Source organism: Solea senegalensis, linkage group LG6, assembly GCF_019176455.1.
Source record: "Solea senegalensis isolate Sse05_10M linkage group LG6, IFAPA_SoseM_1, whole genome shotgun sequence".
In the NCBI taxonomy this organism is placed as follows: domain Eukaryota; kingdom Metazoa; phylum Chordata; class Actinopteri; order Pleuronectiformes; family Soleidae; genus Solea; species Solea senegalensis.
Genome location: NC_058026.1, coordinates 7,031,724 through 7,048,294, shown reverse-complemented (window position 1 = coordinate 7,048,294; position 16,571 = coordinate 7,031,724). Strand labels below are relative to the sequence as shown.

The following is a 16,571-nucleotide window of genomic DNA, read 5'->3' as shown; positions in this document are numbered from 1 at the left end:
TCACCTCAGACAAACACATGGCACAGAAACACGTTCACACCACAAATGTTCACACCAAACAAACAAACATATCCTGACCGCGGCTCTTTTCCTGTCCCACATTGCGACAGACTGATCAGCAGCTGCTGTGGCACACGCGAGAGCCACAAAGTCCGATCGGGGTTTGGCACATTCGAGACCAGCGGTGCTGTCTAGACTCGAGCAATGAGCCCGGTGCCAAACGCAATCACGCGGCTTGTCTCTGCACTTCACAGCTCACTTATCTGTTACCAGCACAGTTCAGGAGGCACCGTGCATGCTGGGAATTCAGAGTCGCTGGCACCGAGCGTGCATTTATGAAGCAGAAAATGGTGTAAGGGTGTAAAAGAGACTGGAAAACAAGTCTCGGGTGTGCAGTTTTATTGCACAAGTGGATACACGTTTGTGAGAGACACTGTGGGTCTTACTCGCGTAGAACATGCCTGCATGCCACGCCCCAACTCACACGTTCAAACTTGACATTAAGAAAGTTCATTTTAGCAAGAGCACAGATGAATATAAACAGATGGAAAGCAAATAAAATCGTACAGGCCCAGAATTTTAAATCTTTGTAAAAAGCAAATGTGACTCCCTTTTCCATGATTCATGGCTCAAACCCGCCTTTAACCTCTCCGTGACCCATAGGGCGATAAAAATAGATTTTAAAGACATCTGCTTTGGGAACTGGCTCAGAGCCACTCAAGTGTTTTTATGTGACTTCCAACAGCAACACAACACACACCATGAGGCGTCCCACTGGGCTCTAAATGTCCAAGAATCAACAGTGGTCCGGCAGGTTTGTGAAAAACGCTCTGAACGCTCTCCAACTTCCAGTCAAATGAATGTCGTGAATGTTTCTAATCAGGCAGAGTTCAGTTCACAGGACGTTAACAGACACAGAGGTGGATGGAATGCAGATTACGGACAAACTGGCACGCTTTATTTGAGACGAACGTCTCGCAAGGGGTCCGCTTTCAAAGACTTCGTCCAAGAGCTTGAGCGAAATGGTACGCGGTTCTCCGCCGCCCGCGCGTTGCCTCGGAGGCATACGCGAGCGCCACCGCACATTTCAAAGACGTGATATAATTATATTAACACCGCCAGTGGACAGAACGTGTAACAACCAAGTTCAAATGTATTCAAATTTAAAGGCGACCATAGACCGGAAGCTCCAATTAACGCTGCGCTTGTGTGTGTATCTGCGTGTATTACCTCGTTTATGAAACCCTAAAGTTTCAGAACAAACAGTTCAGCCACTGCTGAGAAAATAGTGTTGTATTGTTTTCCTGGGCTCTGCGAAGCGGATCGGCACTTCCTTAATTTGATGTCGTCATCAGAAATCCTCACCGCTCCTCTCACCACCGTAGCGCCTCCTGGTGCGGGCACTAGTCCGGGCACATCCGGTTGCGTACATTCAACCGCAGAAGAAGAAGAACTACTCTCGTTGTAGCTGCTGAGATGCAGAGCATCCACCGTGCCAGAGGGGGAGCTGTGTATCTGAGAGCTGGCCTATCTATTACGTCACTTCCAGGTACCTGGCCAATCACAGGACAGTGGGAAAGCTCTCGTTGGCTGGCCAATCACAACACAGTCCACGTTCTGGGGGTGTGGTTTTGGTCTGAAACAGCGCGGCTGACGAGAGCGTCAGTGAGGAGATATTTTGATCGGCTCGTTTGCAGCGACTAGGAGGTTTTGAACCATGAAAACAAGTTAATATATGTAAGTAGACCTCCATAACTAACATATATGTGTGATACAAGCATTCTATGTCACCTACTTTGTGCTTTGAAATGCAAAAAAGTATGTTTGTCTGAAGAGAGGTGCAGAAACAGAACGTCTGCAGACAACATTATCCACCACGGTTGTGTAACTTCATGTGTCACTAACTGACTGTGCCTCACATCTGCTTCAGGCATTTCCATACAAGCCCGACATTCAAAGCAGCTGATAAAAATCAGTATTAGTGTGTCACGTTAGTTATCGTCACGTCTTTTCTCTGGATTTCACTTGCTGGTGAACAGGAAACGGCTCGAAATGACCCGAGTTCAGTTCACGGGGTGACAGACGATGAAGAGCTGGAGATAATTGCAAAGCAGAGCTGAGGGAGAAAAGAAAAAAGAAAGAAAAAAAAAGATGCTGTCCTTGACCTCAGCGCCATTACGTAATAAAGCAAAAGGCTGCAATAAGAGGCCGATGTGACAGACCGAGCAAGATAATTACTGTGGCTGAACCGTACATGCACGATCTCAGACGTAAATTAACATCTGTGTGCATTTCCGTCAACTAAAGACGTAGATTTTGTTCAGAGAAGAAGAAGGGACGATGAAAGAGACACGTACGGGGAAAGATGAAAGGCTAAAACAGTGCCGACGGAGTATGAGACACTTTGAGACGAGGCAAACTCTATTATCCTCTCGGCTGACAGAGCACATGCTGGCTGCAGTCTGTCTCGCCTGCACCAGTCGCTGTCAGAGTGAGACTTTATTCAGCCGGAGATAGCGGCGTTACCGCGATAAGACCATTGAAGGAGAGTGCAGGAGACAGACTGATTGATACACGTTGTTAGGGTTTTTCCGCTGCCGCGTGGAAAGGCCTCTCTTACGAGTATCAGGGAGGTTTCCTTTATTATCTCTACCGAGGGCGGTTATGTTTTCAGTGTTGTATCATCTCCGTCTGTCTATCAGCAGGATTACTTAAAAGCTACCAGACTTCTGTGGAGTATGTGTTCCAAAAAAACAGCACCAGTTCCGTTTGGGAGTTGATCTGATCCACACAGAAACTGAAACAATCACTTTCTTTGTTGTTTTTGAAAATGTTTCCCACAAAAGCACTTTGAAACGCTGCAGTACTATGTCAGGCCTGCAATGGCGCGTGTCCACCGCTGGCGAGGTTCACAGGAAGAGACGTCCGACACAAGAAGTTAAAAAGACTTAACCATCCTAAATGTCTGAAATCTCAATATTTAACAGAGGAGTCTGGTGTATTTAGCGTCTTTTCATGCTAACTTTAGCTACTTTTCATTGACAGTAGTTGGCAACACTGGCAACCTCCAAACACAAGAGTATGATGACCACGACAACAAAGATAGGGAGAATGAAGGCCAGCGCAAGAGAGAGAGGGGGGGACTATGACATGTCATCATTTTCCCAAAGTAGCATATTTCTTGTCAACATGATGACATAAGGTACCCAAAAAACACCGTTTCAGGTCTCCCAAAAAGCCTGTTTTCATGTGCACAAAAGGGCAATCTACGTATATTCACCTACACTTGATCCGCAGGTTATCCTATTGACAAAACGTGTGTCTTCGTCCTCTCATCAGCTCCACCCCCAAGTCATTATCTGAAGGGAAACAAGTCAATTTTGGCAGCCATGACTCTCTTGCTAACTTCTGGCTATTGTGGTGTACGGTTCCACGGCTTGTTCCATCGGGCACATCAGTGCGTTTATCACACACTGTGACGGCTACAGACAGACAAACAGCTTCTATGACTTAATATAGGAAGACGTACAGGAAGCCACTTTTTTTTGACTTCCAAAAGGAATTAGTTGACTCATTCTGTTGGTCATTTTCTGCCGTGCACATATTGTTGTTTTGTTTGCAGTTGGGTGCTGGGTAGGAGGTGTAAAGTGGGTGTATCACAAATTTAGCTGCTATTAGGAACAAGTCTGGTAAGAGCGTCGAGAGCGAGAACACGCTGAAGTTCCCTTCAGCCCCACAGAAGTGAAGGAATCTTCACTGTCGATTGGAAACTAGCCACTGGTGCAGCTTAAAAAACACAAAATAAACAACTGAACATGCTTCTCCAAAAACAAATTCCCCCCATAACTCTGGATAATCCACTTATCTCAGGGGAAGCAGTTTTATTGGAAATTATTTCAAAGAGTATGAGTAAAAAAATTGTTCCAAGGCCTACATTTAATGACTTTCTTTCATTACTGATTCTGTTGATTATTCTAATCCTTTTTGGTAAAGTCATCCAATACTTGATTACGGCTCGATTATCTGTTTGCAACCTGAACTTTTAACCTCTATATTTTTGGGTTTGGCAGCACACAGCGTAATGGACTGCCAACTGCACTGTCATAGTTTTATTAGACTTAATGGTAATAATAATAATGACGATAAACTCAGCCCGCCCCACACTAGAGGATAATTGGCCAGATTTCAGTCCCGATCTGGAGGGTGCCTTCCGATTTTAGGCTGATTTGATTGGATTATCTCAACGGACATAGACATTTCTGTCTGTTTCTGCTCCATGTTACTCAAAAAAACAAAAACTGGAGAAACAGACAGGACTGACGAGCCAACAAACCAAAACGAACTTGGAGAGCCAAAGCCTAAATACACTGAATATATTGGGAGGTAGGGACAATCAAACACAGGTGTAACAAAACGGGTTCATTTGCATTTCGGGGCAGCCCGTGGCCAAGTGGAAAGGGGACTTGACTTGTAACCAGAGGGTTGCCAGTTCAAATCCCCACCTGGCCAAAAAGGGCTGGGGTACCCCTGAGCAAGGTACCCAACCCCCAATGCTCCCCGGGCGCCACTCATTCTAGGATGGGTCAAAATGCAGAGGAATACTTTCCCTAAGGGGATTAATAAAAATATTTACTTTTATTCTATATCGACCCGAGCCATGTGGGGGCCACATCCAGTGCCAGGAAGGGCATACACAAGGGCATAAAAACGCAGCAAAATCAAAATATGTGGACAGATGATCCACTGTGGCGACCCCTAGAGAGGGAGCAGCCGAAAAGGAAAACATCACCCTCTGTATTGGGTGAACGGAACCTTCAAAGATCCGTGTGTAGCACATGAATGCTAATGTGATCAATCAATCCAGGGTGCTCTTTGTACAAGTCCTCAGCTGCTGCTGCTGCCGCCCAAACACAACCACCATCCAACTAAGACCCTGTAGCTCCACGTCAAGCTCGTGGAGTCCAGAGTCCACCTTGACCGGGTGGCAGCCCGGGCTAACTGACTAGCACGTCGAGTGCTCCCGTCTGGGCAGAGCCTCTGGCAGCACGAGCCCCCGCCCTGCACTCTAAGTGCCGACTGCAAAGGTCAGGAATGTAGACTGAAAAGAAACCTGGGGAGAAAATTGAAAAGGAAAATGTCAGGGACCCAGAGCTGCTTGTCAGCGGGGCGCGTGTTAGAGAGGCGAGGCGGCGTGCTAGCAAGCTCAATCCCTCCGAGAGCCGGGTAAATAACCCTGGGTTGTTTGCTGTGCTCACACACACACACCTATTGTCACCATTTTCAATCTAATCCCCGCTGACACCTCATTTTCAGTCTTGATCCAGGCCTCTATCCATTTTTTTTTAGAAAGTTTTTAAAACACAGCGCCTCACGCCTTATTTTATTATTACAACACATCCACACAATCCATTATTACTGTAATTATGAAACAAAGTCTCAGGAGACGGGGGTGGGGTTCGTTCAAGAACGCGTTTGTGATTAAATGAGCGAGTACAATTCGATTTATGGATTTTTAGTCGTGAACTTGACACCACGCGAGAGATAATTCCATTACGCCAAATGAGCTCGCCATAAATCCTTCCCCGCAGAAAAAACATTTGTTTCCAATTTAGTGTCATTTTCCTGCAAATGAACCCACGGAAAAACACAAAGAAAGAAAGTGAAAGTGCAGCACAGCGAGTGCACGCCTCTGCTTACTACAGTGCTATTCTTATCAGGTCTCCTTTGAGTCCAAGTCCATGTTTGTGCCCGGTGTAAACACATTTACTCAGGGTCAGAGGCGGGGCTTAGGGGGCGGCTCAAGTCCCGGATGTTTTGTGAAAAGTGTAGACTTGCGACACTGGCAATCAAACCCACAACCTTTGTTTTTCCTGCCTATAAACAACACATCAAACCACAGTTTACTGGTTTATTCAACCTTTACTGCGGGACAATCAGGTTTTAATCAACTCTTAAGTAATAAACATGCATTACCAAAAAAGAAAATGACAATATGCAAAGATGTTGACACTGTAGAAAATGTGTTAAAAATAGAATGTACTTCAAAAACAGCAGAATATACACAGTATGGACTTGATATTTACAGTATAAATATGTGTATAGTGGCCTTTCCACTCAGTCCTAATAATGTTGTATAATGTTTGAATGGAACAGGTTTAAGTGAGTGTTTTTGTGACATATTATTTGGAGGTGAGTAAAGATTGCTTGCTGCAAACCTGCTGGAATAAATAATAACCCTTCTGTAACGATCGCACACAGTGTCACGTGAGCACTAACGTGAGTGACACCGGGATGGATTAGAGCTTTTTGTTGCTCCATAAAAATTCATAAAATAGCAAACGAGGGAACGTCGGGGGGCCTCATTAAACCCCCGACAGACAACTTGTAATTGATGTTAGCGGCGGAGGAGTGCGACACACGGCTTACCCTTGCCATGATGATACAAGGCGACGGAAAGGTGAATTAATTACAAAGAAAATATCGACAAACGCCGACTGGAAGAAGGAAGTCATTTTCCTAACATGGCTCCTTGAGAAAATCGCTCAGTTACACGTCTAAGGCTGCGCCGTCATTCAATAAATGTGGAAATAAAGACGTTTTTAAACCACAGTTACCTGCTTTCTACTTGCACTCGGGAGGAGAGGGGGGGAAAAAAAATCAATCTTTAATTATCGGACGTTTATCTCGATGACCATCGACACACTGCAGAGTGATTTTAAAAGCGATGATTGTGATTCGTTATCACATTTTTCGGGCCATCCATACATGCAACACTGTATGATTCACATCGAGCTGTGACGTCTAATTGATTTCCTGGGAATTCAGCAACATCTGTGCTCATCTCGACTATTCTGCATTCAATCAGCCACACACGCACGTACAGAAGGGCCATTAGTGCTGTTAACACTTCCTCCATGTGACGGCAGGATGAGCATGTTTGAGTGATGGCTGCTGTAGATTTTGCCTGCGCCGGCCTCTCTCTGATTTGCATTCGGCTTCAAGTGGACCCGGGAGAATTACACGGAGTTCAGTGAACTATAAATTGCTGCAACATAAGCTCCAGTGACGACCTTTACAAGGTGTTCATGATGTCAAACTAATGTAAACTTGTGATAAGTTGGGGGTTTAAAAGAGTGGATGCAGACAAAAGAGTATTTTCACTCTAATTCAATATCCTGCTCTTTGCATTGCTTTCATTTTACTTTTTACTTGTTTCCCCTTCTTCCGTAAAACTTCATTTCCTGGATGACTTTGGTTTAAATCAACCCAAAAAAACAACACCGCCGCGATCGAAACAGAGACGGCGTTAAGTCTAAGTCACGAGGATTTCTACGTGGCGGTAATTAGCATGAGCAGGAGGTGACATGAGGTTTTTAATCATACTCTCAAGGTCAACACAACACCATTGTTTACTTCCACTGTGTCCCATTCACGTTTGTGTTGTTGTTCATTGTTTTGTCTCGGGCCGCTGCAAATGAAGTTTCCCGTCCCGCACAAAGAAAGTCTTGGGACTCGGGAGAGAGAGAGAGGGAAAAACAAATTTACGAGTAATAGCCGAGGGTGTCGAAGCAGTCCATCTGGTTAAATGGTGGTACAAGTCGCTCACAGACAACTGTTGTTGGCTCAAATAGATAAAGTGGATCATTGAGACGCGCAAAACAACCCCTCGCCTGTTTGCCTCGAAACAGTGAGGGTCACAGAACCACGGGGGGATTTGCTGCGTCAGTGAGTCTCTAAGAGCAAATCACGGACGTCTCAATGTGTGGATACATCACACACACACACACACACTTCCTGCTTCACACCCAGTCTTGTTTCTCAAAGAAAAACTTGTAATGGGAAGTTTTGTGCATTTGTGAAAGGAGCATTTTCAGCAGCCAACTGTCCATTTCAAAGCAAAAACTCACAAACGATTCGACTACTTATTCTAAATCTATGTAGAGCTGCGACTAACCATTATGTTCGCGATTAATCGAGCGATCGTTTGGTCCGTACAACGTCAGACAATGTTGGTCAGTGTTTGTCGGACCCTGAAATGACGACGTCTTGTTTTGTCCACAAACCAAAATGATTCCGTTTTTAATGATTTCTTTGTTTTATGGAGCAAAGAAACGAAGAAAATGTTCAAAATACTCTACATCTATGTTATTTCCACTGCTATATCCAATCCATTATAGTCTTATTCAGACTATGACATGTCTACATAATCAATACAAATGACAAAAAGTGCCCAATACTCTATAAAAAGCACTTCATATTGACATATAAATGTGCAAAACTGATGTATGCTTCAGTAACTGCATGGGCGGAGTATGGGTAGAGCAGCAGCGGTGTTAAAAATTAAAAATAAAACACATAAATATGTAATTATAACACAGATGGAAGATTGGAACCACTGTGACAGTCGTCGCCAAGTGGCAGAATACTCTGCACGTCTTAATCTGATTACGCCTCATTCCTAGCGTTGCGCTTAGGAATGAGCTATATAAATGTTGTTTACCTGTCGTACTCACACTATTGTCTTAATCTGATTCAAATCTGAATACTGTTGTGCCGAAAACCTCGGTTCAAGAGCCTCGGAGCACACTCATTTATTAATAGATCCTCCTCTCAACAGCCCTAACGACAGGAGACCTGCAGCGAGCCAGCGTGACGCTTTACAAGAGCAAGACAGAAGGAGAAGGCGACAGGAATAGACAGACGTGTGTGTGTGTGGGGGGGAGGTAGAGAGACGTGTAATGAGGAAAATAATGGGAGATTCTGCGCCACTTTTTTCAATAAGACGGTGGGTGATTGAAAAGCGGCCTTGGGACTGATACATGCTATAAAATAACCATGTCGTCAAAGATTAAGGAAACATGTTGGATTGAAACGCCGGCATCACTGATAACGACGGGGCAGTGCGTGTATTTGCAACATGAATTTTAAAGTGAGTGAGTGAGTCTGGTTGCTTTTTCAACCTTTTTTTCCCCCCTCTACAGAGCTCCCCCTACAGTTTTGGAGGGTGTAAACGCGACGCTCCCCTTTCCAACCGGACAAAAATCCAAATAAATGTGACTCTGTGTCAGAAAATCAGAAAAATTGAATCACAGAGAAAAATCTTGCCGAGTCATTGTGGTAGATAAGGACTTCCACGTGCGAGTTGTCGTCGTGGCAAAAGAGCGGCTTCGATAAAGGGGAAGTTACGACACGCTGTACTTCAGAGCTTCTGATTTAGAAAACAGTGACTCTGTTTACATGGACAATAATAATAACTTTATGCTGATTTAAACGTTATTCAGTTGAATGTTTACACAAGTTTCCTCTTCCATTAATACATGTATTATATATAAAATACATGTATTAATACATGTACATGTATTATATATATATAATACATGTATTAATACATGTACATGTATTATATATGTAACACATGTATTATATATACATGTGGCAGGGCATAATGTGATCCACACTCGTGTCCACACCGACAACTATTCGGTTTGAAGCTTTTTTCATGATTAAAATAAGATTTCCAATTGTTTAAGCTTCTTAAATGTGAATATTTTCTTCATTTCTTTACGCTGAATAACAAAGACATCATCAAAAGTTCATCATTTTGGTTTGTGGACAAAACAAGACATTTGACCAACAGATATTTTATGATATTTTATGGACCAAGCGATTAATCGATCACTCGAGAGAATAATCGACAGATTAATCGATTATGAAAATAACCGTTAGTTGCAGCTCTACTTGGATTAAGCGATTACTAAATGCTGGTCGAGTGTTGCTTTAATCTGGTGAAGAGATGTAAAACAGGCTCGCCGTAGTTGTGTAGCGTCCCACGACTGTAACAGCACACCATGCCAGCGTGTGTGATCTCTGCACAGGGAGATTACGTGTCATCTAATTGCAGTCGCCATGAATTCTTCAGGCGTTTCTCCCCCGCTGGCTGATTTATACTTAAGAGGGCGGTTCTACTGTGTGTTTACATACAGGACGTGCACATCATAGACTACATGTTTACAGCGTGTGTTTTTTTTTTCAAATCAAGGCTCAGTGAGAGAGACAAAGAGGAAGCATGTTTTTTTGTGTGCGCTGGCCGCAGTGTCAGTGTGGGAGACGGGGGACAGATGTAATAGCATGTGTGCACACTCCTTAGGACCTGGACTGGCATAAACACGGACCCTGTCAGGACCAGTAAAATGGTCTGTATTTATATTTATATAGCGCTTTTCTTACACAATAGTTTTGCCATTCACGCCCACTCAGTGTCATGGAGCCTTTATACCCATTCGCGCGCTGTCAGGAGCAACGTGGCGTTAGGTGTCTTGCCCAAGGACACATCGGCATGTAGACTTGCAGCTGGGAATCAAACCCAAAACCTTCCCAGTGTAACAGGCCAAATGAAGTCCCTCCCTGGCCAGACTACACCCGGGTAATAAACTGTCCTAGGCCAAACTATACCTCGGCTAGACTATACCGCTCTTGTGTGAAGAGATTCTGACTGTATTTACACAATAATATTTATGAACATGCATTTACCCTGCAATAATCTATATTTTAGCCAAAGGTCATCAACTACTTCAGTAAAGTTTCACATATTCATCCAAAACACGGCTCTAATTACAAACCAACTTTGGACATTTCACATTTTCTTCTTTTCTGGCTAATTTCTGATTTACTGTGGCTGTCATGGTTGAAGTAATAAAAGTCTAGGGGTTCAGGGGTCGTGGTCTTGTTTCAAGTATTTTTAAGTCAGTTAGCTTTCTCACTTTAAATAAAATGTTTTCTTCATTCTTGTGTAAATACAATCAAAATCTATTTACACAAGAGGGGTATATTCTGAATTTATACTTAAAGCAGACTAGGCCATAATATACCCGGGGTATAATCTAGCATAGGCAACATCAAAGTCACTTCCTTCAAAGAAAATAAAAGCCCTACACTGCTCTACTTATTCTTCATTTGACCAAGTGGGGGGAAAAAATGGGCGAAACAGCCCTTTATAAAAGGGATATTAACAGTGATTTTAGTTGTTTAAAACCTGGTTCTAATGAGGCAGGAACTCACTTCGGAGGAGCTGATGTGTTATGTTTAATTTAAGAGTTAGGATTGTGGTTAAGGTAAGGATTAATGCTCGGGATTAGGTTTTGGTTAGGCTGTCTGAATGAATGGAAGTCAGTGCTGAGTCCTAACAAGAATAGCTGTGCAAACCTGTGTGTGTTCAAAAAACATCAGATTTTTGCCTTTAGGTCTTGCACGTATATTATCAATATCGCAAATACTGTGTGTACTTGTATTGGTTGCACTTTTTCTGGCATAAACACTGACCTTGGCTAAGGCTTACCGTGTAAAACTGCTAGGTTAGGGTAAGGCATTAACTTATTATGGAGAGGGTTAGGGATGACACTTTGTCTGGGCTGTGTCCAAATGAATGGAAGTAATGTAGTGTCCAAAGAAGAATAGCTGCGCTGTGTGTGTGTGTGTGTGTCCTGGCTCGCCAGTCTGTCTCCAAGATAGTGCTGTTAAAACACAATGAAGCCCATTCAACTCTGCACCACCTCCTGTCTCTAGAATAGTGCTGATGAGGTGGTGTTGGTGTGTATGTGTGTGTGTGTGTATGTGTGTGTGTGTAGTAGGAGAGTAACACGCATGCCAACTCACATCCTCATGATCCTCAATAAAGCCATCTTTGAATTGTCATGAAACTGATTGAATGCCGTCACCAGCAGGTTAGCGTGTGAATTATAACGACAACACGCCTTTGTCATATTATGTCGGCGCACTGGACCGCGCTGTATGAAAGCGATTCATCATGCCGCACGCTACACATCGACAGAGGACAAGTTAATGGCCTTTAAAGCTTAGCGGTGTTTAATAATATATAGATTCATATTTTCAAAACACAATATAGATTTTTTTTTAAAAACACGGCTGACCGCTGAGTGTTAGAGCTGTAATCTCCCCTGACAGCGTGATATATAGATATATGGAATGGTTCTTTTCTATGAATATAAAATGTACGGATGCCTGTTTTCAATTGAGGAGGGTGACTGCATCTATGTAATGATGAAGCCTAAGCTACAATAAATCAACAAAAACTAACGCGACCAATTTTGGATTCAACTAGAGATTCCGATATTATTTTTTACCCTCCGATACCGATTCCGATACTCGTGCTGTCGGTATCTGCCGATACCAAGTACCGATACCGATACCGAGTACCGATACCGATACCAGTGTGTTAAAAAATAAAAAAATCATACTATGCCTGCGTGTGATACTGTGATATGATTATCATTGTGGTAAGGCCTTGCTCAGGTTAAACCCTTTGTAAAACATGAATGAATACAGCAAATGGAAGCCATTTATTTTTATACTTATTTTTAAATAGAACAGTATAAAAAAACAGTAGTGCAACAGCAACTAAAATAAATATTGGAATAATTATAAAAAAACAAGTTCAAGTGCAGCTATTATGTACTAAAATAAAAAGGCATTTCAATCTTTAAACAGTGCAGTATCGTGGTATCGGATCAGTGCCTGTACTCCAGTACTCGCCGATACTGATACCAGCATTTTCGGCTGGTATCGGAATCGGAACAACTCTAGATTCAACCCGTGAAGAGTTCACTGTGCACTTGAAATCCACGGAAATCGACCGATATATCGCAAAGCTTGACAGACGGATGAATATATCTAATCCTTACAACTTCCTGTCATCTTACCCCAGAGAGTTGCAGAATGGCTTTGTGACAAACATTCAACTCTAGAAGTCTAACAGCTAAACACAGCATTGCCGTGTCAATGTTGCTGTGCAGACTTGGGTTTGAGGCCATTATTTACCAAGCGTTAACCACAAAATAACCGTTGCCTGTTAGCGCCCAACGCTCCGTCTTCTTCTGCTTAAAGCCCACATAGACCGGAAGCTCCAATTAACGCTGCGTTTGTGTGTGTATATCTGCGTCATTACCTCGTTTATGAAACCCTAAAGTTTCAGAACAAACAGTTCAGCCACTGCTGAGAAAATAGTATTGTATTGTTTTCCTGGGCTCTGCGAAGCGGATCGGCACTTCCTTAATTTGATGTCGTCATCAGAAATCCTCACCACCGTAGCGCCTCCTGGTGCGGGCACTAGTCCGGGTACATCCGGTTGCGTACATTCAACCGCAGAAGAAGAAGAACTACTCTCGTTATAGCTGCTGAGATGCAGAGCATCCACCGTGCCAGAGGGGGAGCTGTGTATCTAAAAGCTGGACTATCTATTACGTCACTTTCAGGTACCAATCACAGGACAGTGGGAAAGCTCTCGTTGGCTGGCCAATCACAACACAGTCCACGTTCTGGGGGTGTGGTTTTGGTCTGAAACAGCGCGGCTGACGAGAGCGTCAGTGAGGAGATATTTTGATTGGCTCGTTTGCAGCGATTAGGAGGTTTTTAACCATGAAAACAAGTTAATATATGTAAGTAGACCTCCATAACTAACGTGTGAAACAAGCATTCTATGTCACCTTTAATCTACATACTAATACAAAACCACATGTTTTACGTATAATATTTCTGCACAGGTAAAACAATAGCTAGCACTAAATACTAGCACTCAGCCGTCCTCCAGATATCGAAAACACACAACAGGGCCTGCACCGGTGAGATCGGTGTGGCCTTACACATGGAACAATGGGGCACCAGTGTGGTGAAACATCATATGCCGAGAGGGTGCCGAGGCGTATGAGCTCTTTTTGTGGCAGTTACTGTTACACTGACATCACGCAGGATGTGTGAGAACGTTATACCCTATGAGGTAGTTGACTTTTGACAAAAATCTGGTGCACAGCCGTGGGAAACGGAAAAGAAAACGGGACCAATGGATCAAAGTGTACCGACAACAATCAGAGGTTTCACGACCATTTGATGTTTCTTGTCTAAAAGGTCCATGGTTTTTCACTTTCGCACCCATTAAAATGGAGCGGTTTGGTTTTGGTTGCCATAGTTTCACTGCGCACATTACATTACATTTTGTTACATGTTACATTCTTGCATTGGAATGTATCAGTTTGTAATGCAGTTATTTATCTCATGTGGCAATACTCTGTCATATAATCTGTAACAAACAAACTTGATAATACTAAGAAAAAACAAACCTTAACTATGTTTTAAAGCTGGGGAAGGCAACCTATTTTTGGTGTTACTGATTAAAAATGTCATATTCACCTTTCAGCATAATGTAAATTTAGAAAAAACAACTGATCTGAGAGAGAAACAGACTTCTTCACCTCCAACAGACTCTGAATTCCAGCTTTGAGGAATCTGGCGATGGAAGATGATAGTTAACCAATCAGAAAACGGAACAAGGGAGCGCTCCTGTTATCTGTTCCAGCATTAGCAACCGCTTCTATGGCCAATACAGATACCAATCTTGAGAAATACGTAGAAAATAGGCCCAATAAACAAGTTCAAACAATACGTGTACTAGGTCAAATACTGGCCCAACCTTAAATAAGTCAATATCCCTCTATAAAACATTAATTAAGGTTACTGTAGCACCCACACTGACAACAATCATATGTCAATATGGGTGGAGCCTCTGGGAAATGAAAAGATGACTTCTAATCACCCGCCACGTATTGAGTGCGTCAGTGATGAAAGTCAATCAACTGTTTTTCCCGGTGATTCAACTTGAAATTAACTTGAAAATATCTTTCAAAATAAGAGCATCGCTGGGAACAGGTGAACGTAAACGAACATAAACGACAAAACAGCCGCGTGACATGCTGCCTCAAGTATTAATGTTGCATAAGAGGAGCCATAAACAACACAACACACACACACACGGTCACAAATAAATATGAACTCTGTTCGTCTTATCAAACAAGCTTTGAATGGTTTGCACTGTTGCAAATAGGCCAGTATTTGGCTTTTATTATTGTTATGAAATGTATAATGTGACAAACTCCCATTTTTGATTCACTTTCACTTGTTTTTTACTTTAAAATGTGTGTAAAGAACCCAAAGTGATGGTCATACGTGCAAGTCAAACCACTTTTAGTCATCACTTTTCATCCAAATCAGGACATAATCGTCTATTGAATGTGTGAGGGAGAACAGAACAAGTATGATTTAGAGATAAATACAGATTACGGCTGTCTGATAAGGACTGAGATGGCGTACAGCTGCACATACCGTTTGCCACTTAATAAGACCGCACACGTGCTATAAATGGCAGCAGTACGCGCCGTAGCTGATAGCGGTATCCATACGTACTGTACACATATGATTAATGGTGTGTTTGAATACCGCATAACTTTACTGACAAGTGTGTCAGTGACAGCGCAATGAAAACAGAACCAAGTACAGTACATGTGGTGTTTTTTTGTTTTTTTTTCTTCTTAATTCAATGAAAAATGCTAGTGCTGATGTTTTTCCCTCAACAATTGATTTAAATTGAATAGAAAATCCTGGCAGCGTATCAGATTAAGACACCATCTGTGCAAGGACTTTGCTCTCTCTCTCTCTCTCCCCCTCATTTGATGTTAACACTTTTCAATAAAAGCAGAAACTGCTATAAAAGATTAATTTAACAACATTTTTTTTACGACTGTTTAACTAATCTAACACTGATTAATGTAATGTAATTCATTTGGCCTCATTACCTGATTAAAAGAACTAAAGACAGCAAATATGAGCTCTCTCTCCTCTCTCTGCAGATATATAATGTATCCCACTGCATCTCAGCTACTGGATGTAACGTCATTATATTTTAGATAAAGAACGGAGAGTCGGAGTGTTTATTTCATCTCACTCTTCTCACTGACTGCTGTGTGTCATTAAACCTTTAACACTAACAGCCCTGTTCATAATATAAGAATTAATAAAATTGTTCATAAAGTAAAGAAAACAGTGATGGGGGGGGTGGGAGTTTCAAATTAATTTGAACAATTGTGGATCATTATAAAGTTCACATCCCAAAAGCCATAAATAAACATGGTTATCTCCCCAAAAGATCCATAATAAACACCAGGCATTTCATTCACACATGGAATGATTGGTTGACGCCACAGCTCCGCGACAGACAATGGCTTCCAGTGTTTTAGGGGTGGGGCTTAGCCAGTGAGAGTGGGTGGGGGTAGCATTTTCCGTAGCGTGTATCAAATGTCTGTTGCATTCAAATCATTGTCAAGGGAGTTCACACTGACACTGCTGATGAAGTCTTTCAGCTCCACACGACTCTCTCTCTCTCTCTCTCTCTGTGTTTCTCAGTATAGTGGTGTTTAGATCTCATGTCACCTGGCAACACTTAAGCGCTGCACACAGGAAGTCATTTGTTTCACGTCCTGACAGACGGAGGCGACGGCAAAATTGAGCCAGTGAAGTGATATGCCTGCAAACTGCGAAAAGTTTTAAGCCCCGTTGCATAACCGCGGACCCTGGTATACTCGCGCGTCAGGGTCCTGTAGTAATCCCACTACACCATCGGGTGGCGGTACAAGTCTGGATGCAGGGAATAGGACACATTCCTACCAGAGAAAGACAACAAAGATGCTACAGCTCCCTCGGACACGTCTGGTTTCTTCTTGATGCTGATA

General features: G+C 42.7%; 1 protein-coding gene across 4 annotated transcripts in view; it reads right to left on the bottom strand.

Moving 5' to 3' along the window:
- mgat3b (beta-1,4-mannosyl-glycoprotein 4-beta-N-acetylglucosaminyltransferase b) overlaps nucleotides 1-16,571 on the bottom strand; it is a 72,501-nt gene that overhangs the window by 34,597 nt on the left and 21,333 nt on the right. The window lies entirely within an intron of this gene.